The sequence below is a fragment of the Musca domestica genome, unplaced genomic scaffold (assembly GCF_030504385.1).
Source record: "Musca domestica strain aabys unplaced genomic scaffold, Musca_domestica.polishedcontigs.V.1.1 236, whole genome shotgun sequence".
NCBI classification, from domain to species: domain Eukaryota; kingdom Metazoa; phylum Arthropoda; class Insecta; order Diptera; family Muscidae; genus Musca; species Musca domestica.
In genome coordinates, this window is record NW_026712270.1 from 112,837 (window position 1) to 127,808 (window position 14,972).

The 14,972-nt window shown below is 33.1% G+C and overlaps 1 protein-coding gene across 1 annotated transcript in view; it reads left to right on the plus strand.

Moving 5' to 3' along the window:
• The window catches only part of LOC109613434 (uncharacterized), a 57,866-nt gene that overhangs the window by 5,065 nt on the left and 37,829 nt on the right, over positions 1 to 14,972 (plus strand). The gene's annotated exons all lie outside the window — the stretch shown is intronic.

Genomic DNA, 14,972 nt, shown 5'->3' on the forward strand with positions numbered 1-14,972 from the left:
TACTACGACAACCGATTTTCCCCCTTATAATACCGAAAAAAATGCAAATTTAGTAGATTCTTCTGGAACAGAGCCTATATATATTAGAACACTGTGAAGTTCCAGAACTGCAAGAATGTACAACTTTTTACTACGATAAACGATTTTCCCTCTTTGATATCGGAGAAAATTGCAAAACTAGTAGTTCCGTGCAGATTCTGGAACAGAGCACATATTTCCTACAATAAAGTGGTGATTATCGAACATATCTTCCTTATTTTAATATGCAGGGTGAGATAAAAAGATTGCAAAAGCCATTATTTTTACATTTTTTTAAATTTTATTGAGTGAAAGCAAATGCCGGAAATATCATCAATTTTTAGAATAAGTTTAGATTTCTTTGAATTGGTCACCTTTGCCATGAATTCTGGCCTTCAAAGGGCCAATGAAACCCAGTCACACGCTGCCTGCCCGAATGTTGCTCTGCGGTATTATGGCCCCCATTCCCGGCGAAGCGCTTGCTTGAGGTGATCGACACTTTGGTATTTGGTTTAGTGCCAACCTTGCTTTCCAAAGTCCTCCAGAGACAATAGTCCAACGGATTGGTATCCGGAGATTTTGGTGGCCGTTGTGCGCTGGAAATGAAGCGAGGATCCTCGTTTTTTAACCATTCTTGGGTGGCGCGTGCTGAGTGCGATGCTGCTTCAAACGGCCAATGAAACCCAGTCACACGCTGCCTGTCCGAATGTTGCTCTGCGGTATTTTCGCCCATTCCCGGTGAAGCGCTTAGTGCCAACCTTGCTTTCCAAAATACTCTAGAGACAATAGTCCAACGGATTGGTATCCGGAGATTTTGGTGGCTATTGTGCACTGGAAATTAGGCGAAGAACCTCATTTTGTAATCATTCTTGGGTGGCGCGTGCTAAGTGTGATGGTGCTGATGAGGTGCTGTTGGAATGTCCAAGGTCTGCGGGCAAAATTTTTGCATGCCCCAGGCTTTAATACACCCTCCAGAATATTTTCACGATAATATTCGGCATTTATTCTAATGCCACGGTCGATTAATACTCAGAGCGAGCATCGGCTGTTATGGCGGCCCACACCATCATCGGTTTGGCCGGCGCTTGAGTTCTGGTTGCCAAACTGCCTCAGCTGACCTCTTTGGCAAGTAAACACGATCATTTTGTTTGTTTACAAACTGCTGGACAACGAATGTTTTCTCGTCGGAGCTCATCGGAGAAAACCAAATTTGGCAGTTCACCACTTTCAGCCAAGCAAAACAACTCTTTAGCTCCTAAGAGTCTATTTTCTTTCTGTTGCGGTGTAGGTTCTTGCATTTTTGGAATTTCAATGGCTTTACAACGAGCTCAGTTTTCAATATTTGCCGAATGGCATATTACGATTTGTTCAGCTCACGAGCCATTTTTCGGCCACTGCGATGAGGTCTCCGATCAAGTCGCTTCTTTACTTTTCGATCCATTTCTGCTGATGTTGCTGTTGATGTTCTTCCGTCCACTTCCTTGACGTCGTCAGGCTACGCTACCAAACGCAGCAACTCTTTAGCTCTTTTGAGTCGTCTATTTTCATTCTGTTGCGGTGTAAGTCCTTGAACTTTTTGGAATTTCAATAGCTTTACCCCGAGCTGATTTTTTAATATTTGCCGAATGTTCAGCTCACGAGCCATTTTTCGGTTATTGCTACGCGGGTTCGCGATCAAGTCGCTTCTTTACTTTTCGAACCATTTCTCCTGATGTTGCTGTTGATTTCTTCCGTCCACTTTCTTGACGTAGTCGGGCTACGCAACCAGTATCACGGTAACGAGCTATGGTACGAGCCTGAAAAGATTTAAATGCTGGAGTGCTTTAACGATAGTCACTTTTGGTGGTTCTCCAGCCAAATATAAAGACATCATACTATCACGCTTGAATTCCGAACACAAATAACTTTTTTTTCTGGAAAATTCTCAGCAAAATGCTTTTGTTCGCTTGTCAACAATATAATGAAGTGTCACTGGAATAATTTTAACAGCTGTCGGATGAGTGGCTTGGACATGACAGCAGTCTCAAGTTTGTTGCAGTTTCTTTATCTCACCCTGTACATTTCCATTAATGACTACCTTGCGCAGAGATGAACATCTTAATTCCCAGTGGATGGTGTATCAGCATAATTTATGACATTTCCTGGCAGTTGCCTTAAAAATAATTGAATCTTCAGCAAATTTATGTGGCTTCGCAAAACCAAGAGATTATCAAAACTATGGCAGATGTTTTATTATTATTTGGGGATTTAGAGGTAATAAGCAAATATTTGTGTTGTCTTGTTTTGGGGCAACAGGTTCATGAGAGTTCATAAACTTTATTTAAATCCCCGACCATGAATATTCACTTTGTTGCGGTATTTGAAATAAAATATGTATGTTTTTCATAAAATTCATACCAAAAATGATATCAATTGGAGATAATAAATATTCAAAAGCATATCTGGTTTGTTAGAAAGCAAACATTTGATATTGCATACCCAACAGGGGACCATTGTACGGTTAGGGCGTATTACGTTACGTGAGAGATTTTTGCATGAGATGAGAAATGCTCTTCGTTGTTGGAATATTAAAATTTTTTTTCGGGGAATTAGCTGAGATTAATTCTTCCTGAAATGAGAAAAGTTGGAAATTAGATGTTATTTAGAACAAAAAAAAAAAGTAATAATAATAATAATAACAATAATAATAATAATAATAATAATAATATAATAATAATAATAATAATAATAATAATAATAATAATAATAATAATAATAATAATAATAATAATAATAATAATATAATAATAATATAATAATAATAATAATAATAATAATAATAATAATAATAATAATAATAATAATAATAATAATAATAATAATAATATAATAATAATAATAATAATAATAATATAATAATAATAATAATAATAATAATAATAATAATAATAATAATAATATAATAATAATATAATAATATAATAATAATAATAATAATATAATAATAATAATAATAATAATAATAATATAATAATAATAATAATAATAATAATAATAATAATAATAATAATAATAATAATAATAATAATAATAATAATAATATAATAATAATAATAATAAAATAATAATAATAATAATAATAATAATAATATAATAATAATATAATAATAATAATAATATAATAATAATATATATAAATAATAATTAATATAATAATACTAATAATAATAATAATAATAATAATATAATAATAATAATAATAATATAATAATAATAATAATAATAATAATAATAATAATATATAATAATAATAATAATAATAATATATAATAATAAATATAATAATAATAATAATAATAATAATATAATAATAATAATAATAATATAATATATAATAATAATAATATAATAATAATATAATAATATATAATAATATAATAATATAATAATAATATAATAATAATAATAATAATAATATATAATAATAATAATAATAATAATAATTAATAATAATAATAATAATAATATATATAAAATAATAATAATAATAATAATAATAATACTAATAATAATAATAATAATAATAATAATAATAATAATAATAATATATAATAATATAATAATATAATAATAATAATAATAATATATAATAATAATAATAATAATAATAATAATAATAATAATAATAATAATAATAATAATAATAATAATATATATAATAATATAATAATAATAATAATACTAATAATAATATAATAATATAATAATAATAATAATAATAATAATATATAATAATAATAATAATAATAATAATATAATATATAATAATAATAATAATAATAATACTAATAATAATAATAATAATAATAATACTAATAATAATAATAATAATAATAATAATAATAATAATAATAATATATAATAATAAATAATAATAATAATAATAATATAATAATATATAATAATAATAATAATAATAATAATAATAATAATAATAATAATAATAATAATAATAATAATAATAATAATAATAATAATAATAATAATAATAATAATAATAATAATAATAATAATAATAATAATAATAATAATAATAATAATAATAATAATAATAATAATAATAATAATAATAATAATAATAATAATAATAATAATAATAATAATAATAATAATAATAATAATAATAAATTATTATGAAACAAGTAAAAAAGCGGTAAGTGTGGAAATACATAAAGCGCATATTTGGCTGGCTGGAGTTTTAGGTTGACTTAGTTCGATTTTGGCCCTAGGCTCCTTTGATCATTTTCGAAGAAGCCAGCCGATGACTTGCGCCAGCCACAAAAAGCGCTTTAGGTATTCCCACCTTAAGTTCGGCCGGGCCAAACTTTAAATACCCTGCAACATTTGGAAAAATTTAGCAATTTTCAAAAAAATAAAAAAATAAAATAAAATCCGTTTAAAATTCTGTTAAAATCTTAAAAATACCCAATGTAGCCGTTATATTAGTGTCTATACGACGACGTGGACCTGCATAGGCAACTTTTGTCATTAGCCATTACGGATATTCAAATGCGAAACTTGGAAAAAATCGCTAAAATCATCAAAATGCCGAACAGCGGGAGGTACCGTTATATGGGGGCTATACGAAGACGTGGAACTTCACAGGCAATTTTCTGTCATAGGCTGCAGTTTCCATTACGAATTTCAAATACCAAATTTCAAACAATTCCGGTGAATAATGTCGCTAAAATCATCAAAATACCGAATATCGGGGGTTCCATTATATGAGGGCTATACGAAGGCATGGACCTGAACAGATAATTTTCTGCCATAGGCTGCAGTATCTATTACGAACTTCAAATACCAAATTTGAAAGATTTCCGGTGAATAATGTCGCTAAAATCATCAAAATAGCGAATATAGGGAGGTACCCTTATACGGGGGCTATACGATGACGTGGACCTGCACAGCCAATTTTCTGTCATAGGCTGCAGTTTTCATTTCGAACTTCAAATACCAAATTTGAAACAGTTCCGGTGAATAATGTCACTAAAACCATCAAAATACCGAAAAGCGGGAGGTTCCATTATATGGGGGCTATACCAAATCGACAACTTCCTGTACTTTATACGAGATATGGGCAAATGTTTTGAAAATGTGGAAACATGCGTGAGGTAACAGATATAGCGGATCGAAGTATTCTATTTTCATACCTCATATAATACAGCTAAATATATTGGTATCCGCAAAATTCGAAGGAAATCGAACATTTATATCCAATTTTATGCGAAATCATAAATTCCGACAAATCTCATATTCGCAGCAGATTGCTGGTTAAGAAAAATATTTCGATATATCAAGTTTGTGAGGAATCGCCGACTTGTTCGTAAGGTATGACAGATATAAGTATTGCAAATTTCAAGCCTTTTGTGGGCGAGGTACCAGAAGGGGTTGGCAGATGTATATCGTCTTCACAACAGATCTTGCGTTAGCAAAAATATTTATGTTGTTGCAAAATGGTCTGGCTTTATCCCTTTATTGTTGTTTTTATAAAAACAACGTTTGTTTATTAGTGGAGAACGATGGTAATGTTTACCAGGGGGTAAGGCAGGGAATACCTAGGTTTCGGAAAGAGCCACCAATCCTCATCAGTTCCCTTGTTTTTGTCTGGGATATTCTCCCCAGAAGTTATTTTAAAAATAACTTCTATGACAAAAAACATTTTTTACCCAAGTGACGAGATCGTAAGCTCAATAGAAGAGGAACCAAAGAATTAAATAAAACTAAAATTCTCTTGGAAAGTCTTCTAAATCTTACAACCGCACTTATAAACATTTACATCTTTCTCCACTTGTTATGCTTTCGTTCAGCCTGAACGAAGTAGCATAACCATGTAAGTTGGTTTTGTCTGTTACAACAAAAACCCCTTCGTCGACCGTGCCTTGTCTATTAATAGAACAGTGTGGCTTGTTTGTTCGGGATACCGTAGTATTTTGTTGTTGCAAAATGGTCTGGCTTTATCCCTTTATTGTTGTTTTTATAAAAACAACGTTTGTTTATTAGTGGAGAACGATGGTAATGTTTACCAGGGGGTAAGGCAGGGAATACCTAGGTTTCGGAAAGAGCCACCAATCCTCCCTGCCTTACCCCCTGGTAAACATTACCATCGTTCTCCACTAATAAACAAACGTTGTTTTTATAAAAACAACAATAAAGGGATAAAGCCAGACCATTTTGCAACAACAAAATACTACGGTATCCCGAACAAACAAGCCACACTGTTCTAAAAATATTTATGTGTGTGAAATCTGAAGAGAGTTGAATGGTTATTTCGCTTTCTTTGAGTGTTTTCGTTTTTCAAAATCTTCAACCCTTTGTGGGGGAGGTACCAGAGGGAATAGTCCGATCTCTACCATCTTTATAACAAATCTTGTGTTGATGGAAATATTGCGATACACCAAGTCGGAATGGAATCGGATGTTAATTTCGTGTTTTATGAGCTTCATGGACATTCAAATTTTTGACCCTTTCTGGGGGTGGTACTAGAAGAAGTGAACCGATATAATCCATTTTTACACCAGACCTTGGGTTAATAAAAATATTGTGATGTGTGTAATTTGAAGAGAACCGTATTCTTATTTCGCATTTTATGATCGTTTTGGTTATTCAAAATTTTGACCCTTTGTGGGGGAGGTACCAGAAGCAAGAGTCCGATCTCTACCATCTTTATAACAGATCTTGTGTTGATGGAAATATTCAGATGTGCCAAGTCTGAATGGAATCGGTTGTTGATTTCGTGTTTTATGAGCTTCATGAATATTCAAAATTTTGACCCTTTGTGGGGAAGGTACCAGAAGGAGTGGACCGATATATTCCATCTTCACACCAGATCTTGGGTTAATGAAAATATTGTGATGTGTGTAATTTGAAGACAATCGGATTCTCGCATCACATTTATAAGAGTTAAAATTATTCAAATTTTTGACCCTTTTGTGGGGGAGTGCACCGATATTGTCCATTTTCGCACCTGACCTAGCACTGATGCAAATATTAGGATTTGCAAAGTTGGAGCAAAATCGGAGTATCTTCTCTCTTTCTGTGCAGTAAATTATTTTCTTTGAAAAATTTTGACATTTTGTGGGGGAGGTACCACAAGGACTGGGCCGATATTTCCCATCTTCGAACTCGATATAAGTTTGACAATAATATTACGATATACCAAGTTTGGATCAAATCGGATACTGACTTTGATAGTTACAGACAGACAGACGTACGGACATCACTAGATCTACTCCAAATGTCCTGAAACGGAATTGGTCAAAAAAGAGACTTAGGGTCTAAAACCGTTATTACGATGAGACACGTTTTGGCCGTATCATATGATATATATCCTCTCTAGTCATATGGGTGAGGGTATAACTAGCCATATGGCTGAGGATACAATTTGGTCTGTTCCAGAACTGCAAGAATCTAATATTTCTTATTACGATAACCGATTTTCTCTTTATGATATCGAAGAAAATTGCAAAACTAGGAGCTTGCAGGTATTGAAACAGAACAATTATCTTTTCATTGCTTTGAAGACGTTGAAACGGAAACTCATAATTTTTAAGGGTATGGCACACAGTCATACATGCTCAGCATAATTTGCGTGTGATCCTTGAAGTTGTCAAATGACCCCCCCCCATTACTTTTCTGCATGTTATTGACTATTTGATATTTATTTTATAATATAACGGTACTTTAGATTTGATGGCTTCTCCTAATGCTTCTTCTTCCCCCAAAGAATGTGAGAGAGATTTTCACATTTGACCGCCGTGACACGGTATTCGCCAAAGGTATTGTCAGAGGCACGCATGTTTGTGTTTCTCCATTGTTTGCAACATTCGAATGGACCTTCCCGCGGCCAAATATGAATTGGAACAACAGCGGAGCAGGAGTAACGCCACAAAGTATGATTTCAAAATACCTGTAATGTAAGAGCATTTTCATTGTTCCAGCACGTTCCAGTTATTTTATATTGCGAACGTGTCGGACATGCATAAAATTGTTCAACATTATTACATATTAAAATCTATGTGGAAATTATATATTTTGTTTCCAACACGATATTCATTAAATATGTAATTGAATTTCGGTTTTTTTGAAAACACATAATCGTTGTATATTAAAAATTACAAAATTCCGCCTCATTGTTAATGTATAATGAGGTATTAAACGCATGCACGCAATGGTTCTGGTCATAACAACATTTTACGGGGGCACTAGTAAAACAAGTAAAAAAAGCTGCTATCAGATGCTAAGGGTTTTCCATATGTATTGTCAAATTTCCCATATGTAAAAGTTACACACATCGTGTGTTACAAGGCCGACATTTCTGTGCTAAAATACATGAGTAAAGTACATGTCATGGTAGAAGAAGACAGGTAGATGCAGCAAGGCTTGGGTGCACTGATATTTCAAAAAATTTTAAATGTTTTCTCAAAAATAAGTAGATTTGTATATGTTTTCCTATACGACGTCAATCTGAGGTTGTTAATAGGCATTTTTAAAAATTTTTATAAATTTGAATAATTTTTCATTCAATAATTAAATTCCCAAAAATTCAGCAGCTGTGTCGATACCTCTACTAATATTCTTCTATAATGATACATATGTCCTTTTTCGATCTTAGCGAGCCCTATTTTCATTGGAAAAATATAATGTCATTAAATATGTGTGTGTTCTGCGAAAATATATAAAATTAAATTTGCACACGATTTAGTCCAAACTTGGTACATCATAATATTTTAGTCAAACTTAGATCGAGTTCGGAGATGGGCAATATCGGTCCACTCCTTCTGGTACCACTCCCACAAAATGTCAAAATTTTTAAAGAAAATAATTTCCTGCACAGAAAGAGAAAGGATAATCCGATTTTGCTCCAACTTTGTAAATACCAATATTTGCATCAGTGCTAGGTCAGGTACGAAAATTTACAATATCGGTTCACTCCATACAGTACCTCCCCCACAAAGGGTCAAAATTTTAAATAATTAGAATTTTTATAAAAAGTGATGTAAGCGTCCGATTGTCTTCAAATTACACACATCGCAATATTTTCATTAACCCAAGGTCTGCTATGAAAATGAGATATATCGGTCCACTCCTTCTGGTACCTCCTCCACAAAGGGTCAAAATTTTGAATGTTCATGAAGCTCATTAAACACGAAATAAACAACCGAGTCCATTCCGACTTGGCACATATCAATATTTCCATCAACGCAATATCTGCCATGAAGATGGTAGAGATCGGACCATTGTTTCTGGTACCTTCCCCACAAAGGGTCAAAATTTTGAATAAATATAACTCCTATAGAATGTGATGTAAGAGTCCGATTGTCTTCAAATTACACACATCGCAATATTTTTATTAGCCCAATGTCTGGTGTGAAAATGGAATTTATCAGTCCACTCCTTGTGGTACCTCCCCCACAAAGGGTCAAAATTTTGAATATTCATGAAGCTCATAAAACACGAAATCAACATCCGATTCCATTCAGACTTGGTATATCTCAATATTTCCATTAACACAAGATCTGTTATAAAGATGGACGAGATCAGACCATTATTTCTGGTACCTCCCCCACAAAGGGTCAAAATTTTGAATAACCAAAACGATCATAAAATCCAAAATAAGCATTCGGTTCTCTTCAAATTACACACATCACAATATATTTATTAGCCCACTGTCTGGTGTGAAGATTTGATATATCGGTCCACTCCTTCTGGTACCTCCCCCACCTCTGTTAAAATCCTAAAAATACCAAATGTAGCCATCATATTAAGGTCTAAACGACGACGTGGACCTGCATAGGCAACTTTGGTCATAAGCCATTACAGATAAATGCGAAACTTGAAAAAAAAATCGGTGAATAATGTAGCTAAAATCATCAATATAGGGAGGTACTATTATATGGGGGCTATACCAAAATTTGGACCTGCACAGACAATTTTCTGTCATAGGCTGCAGTATCCATTACGTACTTCAAATTCCAAATTTGAAACAATTCCGGTGAATAATGTCGCTAAAATCATCAAAAGACCGGATATAGGGAGGTACCGTTATGTGGAAACTAAACGAAGACCTGGACCTGCCCCTGGGCTATACGAAGACGTGGACCTGCACAGACAATTTTCTGTCATAGGCTGTAGTATCCATTACGAACTTCAAAAACCAAATTTGAAACAATTCCGATGAATAATGTCGCTTAAATCACCAAAATACCGAATATCCGGAGGTACCGGTTTATGGGGGCTATATGAAAACGTGAGCCTACATGGCCCATTTTCAATACCAAAAGTCCTGCAGACATAATATGCATTTGAGTAAAACTTTTATCGATCTACTTCATATCGTTCGGAAGCTAAAGTCATTTCCACAGATGGACGGGCATCGCTAAATCGACAAAGAATTTATATATATACTTTGTGGGGGTCTAAAATGTATATTTCGAGATGTTACAAACGGAATGACAAACTTAATATACCCTCCATACCATGGTGGAGGGTATAAATTGGTTTTTCGATTTCTATTATTTCACGTTTCCATGTAATCTATGCCATTTGTTTCCATGGTCATAACTCTTAATCTGCAATATGTCATTATCCACCACGAAGCTTTATAAGCCATAACGAAAAATTCCACCAAATTCCAAATTGAAAATTTCCATATCTCAAAATTTATATTAACTTTCAGAGTCTTTCTGTTTTGTTTAATACAAAATGTAAAGTTTCATAAATTTTCATTAAAACTAATTGCAATTTTCATTCCAATCTTACATTGCTTCCCAATACAGCTACTTAGGAAACATAATATATATGTACTCTAAAGTAACATAAAGTGGTCTGTCTCAAGTCTCCCAAGAAAAATCCTTCAGCTTTTTTGTTCATCGCTTTATTTTTACATAAGAATGCTGAAGTTATGCAAATATTTTCATTTTGGTTCGAAATGTCACAGGGTGGCATATGGCACACGCACATACTCCCATACTCCATACACATATAGATTTACACATTCATGTTTGTTGTTGTTGTACACATAGTCAAGTCTATGCCACATAACACTAAATATTTGAACTCTCATTGAGGAAGAGTGAGAGAGAGAGAGTGGGAGAGTCACATACGAATTTCATAAGCATCTCGTCAAGAGCCATTCATATTCATATTGAGTGGATGAATGAATATTAAGACAATAAAATATGATACGAATAAAGAAAGTTTATTTAATAACATACTGGAAATTCACACAAACACATATGAATACAGAGAAAATTTCATGAGTATTTTTTGAGTTCTTATGGCAAGATTATGAGTCCTATGCAATTTAACTTTTTCCACATAGATCTTTAGTATTTTCATAGCACATTTTTTAAGGCACATCACAGAATTGTTAAACTAAACGAGTAAGGAAAAGTCAAAAGTCGGTCGGGGACGACTATATGATACCTTCTAAACCACTATACATATTTAGTAGATCTCCCGTAACAAAAGAATTTAATTGAAGTAGATCATAGCACCTATCAATTTTTGGCTTTAGAACAGTTATAGTTTGGCTTCAGAGCGAACCTATACAGGGTGAGATAAAAAAACTGTAACAAAGTTAAACGCCATAATTTTTACATTTCTATATCCTCCATCATAGTATGTAGGTTATATTAAGTTTGTCATTCCGTTTGTAACACCTCGAAATATACATTTTAGACCCCACAAAGTATATATATTCTGGATCAGCGTAAAATTCTAAGACGATTTAGCGATGCCCGTCCGACTATCCGTCTGTGGAAATCACTCTAGCTTCCGAACAAATTGAAGTAGATTAATAAAATTTTACTCCAATGTGTATTATGTCTGCAGGACTTTTGGTATTGAAAATGGGCCATGTAGTTCCACGTCTTCGTATAGCCGCCATATTAAGGTACCTCCCAATATTCGGTATTTTGATGATTTTGGCGACATTATTCATCGGAAATGTTTCAAATTTGGTATTTGAAGTTCGTAATGAATACTACAGCATATAACAGAAAATTGTTTGTGCAGTTCCACGTCTTCGCATAGCCCCCATATAAAGGTACCTCCCGATATTCGGTATTTTGATGATTTTGGCGAAATTATTCACCGGAAATGTTTCAAATTTGGTATTAGAAGTTCCTAATATATACTACAGCCTAAGACAGAAAATTGTTTGTGCCGGTCCACGTCTTGGTATAGCCCCCATATAACAGTATCTCCCGATATTGGGTATTTTGATGATTTTAGCCACATTATTCACCGGAATTATTTCAAATTTGGTATTTGAAGTTCGTAATGGAAAATATAGCCTATGACAGAAAATTGTCTATGCAGGTCTACGTCTATTTTGGTGATTTCAGCGACATTATTCATCGGAATTGTTTCAAATTTGATAATAGAAGTTCGCAATGAATACTACAGCCTAAGACAAAAAATTGTCTATGCATGTCCTTGTCTTCGTATAGCCCCCATATAAAAGTACCTCCCGATATTCGGTATTTTGATGATTTTAGCGACATTATTAACCCAAATTGTTTCAAAATTGGTATTTGAAGTTCGCAATGGATACTACAGCCTAAGACAGAAAATTATCTGTGCCGGTCCACGTCTTCGTATAGCACCCATATAACGATACCTCCCAATATTCGGTATTTTGATGATTTTAGCGACATTATTTACCGGAAATGTTTCAAATTTGGGATTTCAAGTTCGTAATGGATACTACAGCCTATGACAGAAAAGTGTCTGTGCAGGTCCACATCTTCGTATAGCCGCCATATTAAGGTACCTCCAGATATTCGGTATTTTGATGATTTTTGCGACATTATTCACCGGAAATGTTACCAATTTGGTATTTGAAGTTCGATATGGATACTAAAGCCTGTGACAAAAAACTGTCTGTGCAGGTCCACGTCTTCGTACAGCCGCCATATAAAGGTAACTCTCGATATTCGGTATTTTGATGATTTTAACGACAATTTTCACCGGAAATGTTCCAAATTTCGTATTTGAAGTTCGATATGGATTCTAAACCCTGTGACAAAAAACTGTCTGTGCAGGTCCACGTCTTCGTGTAGCCCACATATAACGGTACCTCCCCATATTCGGTATTTTGATGATTTTAGCCACATTATTCACCGGATATGTTTCAAATTTGGTATTCGAAGTTCGTAATGGATACTACAGGCTATGACGGAAAATTGTTTGTGCAGCTCCTCGTCTTCGTAGAGCCCCCATATAAAGGTACCTCCCGATATTCGGTATTTTGATGATAATAGCGACATTATTCACCGGAATTGTTTCAAATTTGGTATTTGAAGTTCGTAATGAATACTACAGCCTATGACAGAAAATTGTCTTTGCAGGTCCGCATTTTGGTATAGCCCCCATATAATAGTACCTCCCGATATTGATGATTTCAGCTACATTATTCATCGATTTTTTTCAAGTTTCGCATTTGAATATTGTAATGCCTTATGACACAAGTTATCTATGCAGGTCCACGTCGTCGTGCTGGCAGATTGTATTTTTTTACTTCTATAACAGATATTGCCTTTATGATCTAAAAAAAAAAAAAACTAGTAGATCAAAACAGTGCATTTATTTATCTATCACAAACCAAATCTTGTCGTTATTTTCCGGAAAATCAATAATTTATCCCCAATTTAATGTTTGTACTTAAATTGTTCCCCGATATTTCCAACGACCCCTCCCCCTCAAATTATTGCTGAGATTTCCGCCATTGACATTTGTGTTATTGACACAAAATCTTGTTACAATGGTAACTGTCGTCACAATGTCTTATAACTGTAAATAACTGGGTTGCCATGAATACATTTTAAGACTTGAAAAATGATTTGTGATCTTTGGGTGGCCAAGACTTTTGCCTGCAATAAATTACTTAAACAAACAACCATTTTTGACATTTGTGGGTGCAGACATAAAATGCTTCAGTGGAATATTGAAGGAAAGGGTGAAGAGTGCCTTTGTCACATGTCACAGTCAGGCAGGTTTACTTTTTATTTTGTTATTGCTTTCATTGCAAAAAGAAACATATTTATTTTAATTTCCGCAAATTGATATTGGACTCTTATGGATGAAACCAAATGGGAGGAAAATATTTAAAGCCATTGTGGGCCAAAAATCAATTAGGAAAAAGAAAAAACAGTTTCCATGTGTTCCCCAGTTTTTCTGAGAAGAGTTTAAGAAAATACGCACAGCTCTAGTGATTTATGACTCCCATCTATGCGGGAGGCAAGGAATGTGAAAGAAGGAAAGCAATATTTAAGGATATTGTTGTGATTCGTTTTCTGGGAAATGTTTCCGCACAACGTTGCTACGTAATTAATCACGATATGGTGTTTCATATCGCTGAAATTTGAATCGTTACAACCGATAACGCCTACGCTGCGAAAAGTTTTTGTTCTAATAAAATAGAAGATTCTTGGTATTTTTGTGTTTGTTTTTTTTTTCGTGAAATCTTAAAAATTAAGATATCATTTAATGTGGCAATTGTATTTTCTTTGCTTCATAATATTGATATATGCTCTGTTCCAGAACTTGCATTTTTTTATATAATTAAGGGGAAATCGGTTATTGTAGTAAAAAATTTTACATTCTTGCAGTTCTGGAACACAGTTTTCACAAAGGAAGTTTGGTCGATAGCACAGTTTTCTATAGAAAATGCGTTCGATAACACAGTTTTCCATAGAAAATCTTTCCGATAACACTGTTTTCTATAGAAAATGTGTTCGATGACGCAGTTTTCCTTAGAAAATCTGTTCAATAACAGAGTTTTCCTTAGAAAACGGTTCGATAACACAGTTTTCCAGAGAAAAACTGTTCGATAACAAAGTTTTCCAGAGAAAATCGATTCGATAACACAGCTTTCCATAAAAAATCTGTTCGATAACACAGTTTTCCAT